Below are 2,585 nucleotides of genomic sequence, written 5' to 3'. Positions count from 1 at the left end.
TTTTTTTTTTAGATTTTGGAAAATTTGTGTATATGTAATGTGATATTGTGGAGAGAGTACTCAGTACTAAGTCTAAAAATCATTTGTCTCATGTACAGTTAGAAAACATACCCAAGGTAACTTTATGTGCTTTTTTCAAGTACTTTTGGGCATGAAAATTGCATCATGTGTAGAGTTTTCCATTTGTGGCCTGTTTTCAGCATTCAAAACTTGGAGGTTTGTGGAGATGAAAGAGAGGTATACCTAATTCTGTATTCGTGACAATAAGCAGATGTTTATATAAGTCATGAGTTAAAGTAATTTAAGTTAGCAGGCCATAGGACTTAAATGGAATTCAATTTAAGTTTAATATACTCCATGTTGATGTTTGTTTAAGTTATCTAATCAGTTAAACGTTAGTTTAGTGACTGTAAGGATAATTGTTACTGGTCTGTTTGTTAAATATAATAAAGACTCTGTAAACTTGGGGTGAAACTGCTTAGTGGAGATACATACCCAGGTGTGAAATTTTGTCTGAGTATGGGATTAGCTCTAACTGGCTTAGATGCTGTGTACTCAGGACAGATGTGAGTTGTCCTGAAAGATAAATAAAGTGGGTGTGACTCAACCTTGAAAAGCACTTTAAAGCCATATGCCAAGGAGAGTCCAGATGGGGGTATGCTGATGTGTAGACAGCTCTCCCACAGAAACAAGGTAATTAACAATAGTTATGTCACCAGACTAGTCAAGAAAAGCCCTTAGCACCTCATAGCTAAATACTTTATGACCTTCTTTCTAAATGAAAATGCAATCGACTTTCCAATTTGAGACATCTCTTGCCTCTACACACTTCTATGGAACAGCTATGATTCTCTCAGCTGTGATTAATGTTTCTTCCAGGAAGGTGTTTAGTTCCAGGGACAAAAGGAAATGGAACAAGAAAGGCACAGCCACTCAAGGAATGGAACTCCATCTGTAACTAGGGCATCTTTGCAGAAGCCAGACATTAGCTATGTCGTACATAAAGGACGTGATAGGAATTTACTTCACAAAGAATTAAATACATAAACACCCTTTAAATATTTTAGCATCACTTCTGGGTGAAACTAGAAGATGGCTGAGAAATTCATTAAAATATCAACGATGATGTGTTGCACAATGGTTTGGAACATCAATTTTTATTTACAGAAGATGAGCACTCCAGCTTGAGTGCTGATTGCTCATGTTACTGAGAACATGCAATCATTTCTTAGAGATACTTCTCCTGTCTAATATTTTAGTTTCTTTTACTTGGGAATTGGCATATCAGTTCCTAGGTTTCCTGTAGTGAATGAGACAATGTGATGCAAATTCATCAAGTAGATACTAGTTGCATACAATATTGAGTCACCATCAATTACATTTGTTGTCACTACTGTACCAGTAAAAGATCTGTAGTAAAAGCCCTTGAGGATTTTTTTTTTTAAGACTAGGTTTCCTTTAAGGTAGATACCAGATACAAAGATCTCAGCACAATTGCTTTTTTGAAAGTTGTCCCAGGAAGTCCTGGGAAGTGGAGCAGAAAGATGAGATGAAATGAAATGGTTACTACTGTAGAGAATCAGGACTGAATGCTGGTGGAGACGCCAATGACATGGACTAATATGTATTTGGCATTTCCAACATGTGTGTTGAAAAAGCTGAAGTCATCATTCCCCACTTCTCCATTGCCTGATAAAGATGGATTTCAAGGAAATCATTTTATTTCTTAGCCAAGAGCCTCCTATGCTTAGGAACCAGTCTAACGTGCTCACAAAACCAGGAATGCCATGTATCGAAAGGTCATAGTTCAGTGATTATGAATGAGGAAGGAAACAGTGAACTACAGACAACATTGCGCTTTCCTGTACAGTCTAAATGATTCTCAAGCTGATGCTGCTGGGAAGGAGACTAGGTCCTCGGTGTGGCTAAAGTTGTCACACACAAATGACATTTGCCAAATAGGGTAAAGTCCTATTGTCTCGGGAAGCTTGTTGGTTAGCTTTTTTCCTTTTTTTCCAGTTTTACACCTCTAAAGATGGGCTGTGGGAAGATGGTATTTTTTTTAACTCCATGAACAGTTCTTCTCACTCACAGCACTTTATCCCAATGGCTTTATTATCGAGTGGATCTCAACAGTACACCTTCTCTCTGTAGCTCATTAGGAATGCATTCAGTAGCTGCTGGGACTGTAAATGAAATGTCCTCTTCTGAACACGCAGGTCTCAGTGACCATCACTTGCTCTAGTATGTGTCTCCCTTCAGCTTTTCACCCGCAGGTGGCAGCAGCAGGCTCCAGAATGCACGTCTGCAGGTAACTGCTGCTGTCAAATCTGGAGTGTCACCAAGCAAGAAGGACACATAACCAGCCAGATGGTCCATGAGGTCTGGTGGATAAGTGCTCAAATTTCATCTGCTCCTTCCATTGTTGAGAAAGCAGTCTGAAGCACCAGCAACAAACTCCTTCATTTCCTCTGGTTCCCTACATTTCGCAATTTCAAAAGGCAACTCAGTCCTGTCTTTGTAGCAGGCTCATCTTTGAAACGCTCGAAGCGCTGTCTCTTGATGTTCTCTCCCCCCCACCCCCC

Source organism: Mastomys coucha, unplaced genomic scaffold (genome assembly GCF_008632895.1).
Source record: "Mastomys coucha isolate ucsf_1 unplaced genomic scaffold, UCSF_Mcou_1 pScaffold2, whole genome shotgun sequence".
In the NCBI taxonomy this organism is placed as follows: Eukaryota; Metazoa; Chordata; class Mammalia; order Rodentia; family Muridae; genus Mastomys; species Mastomys coucha.
This window is presented reverse-complemented; position numbering follows the sequence as displayed.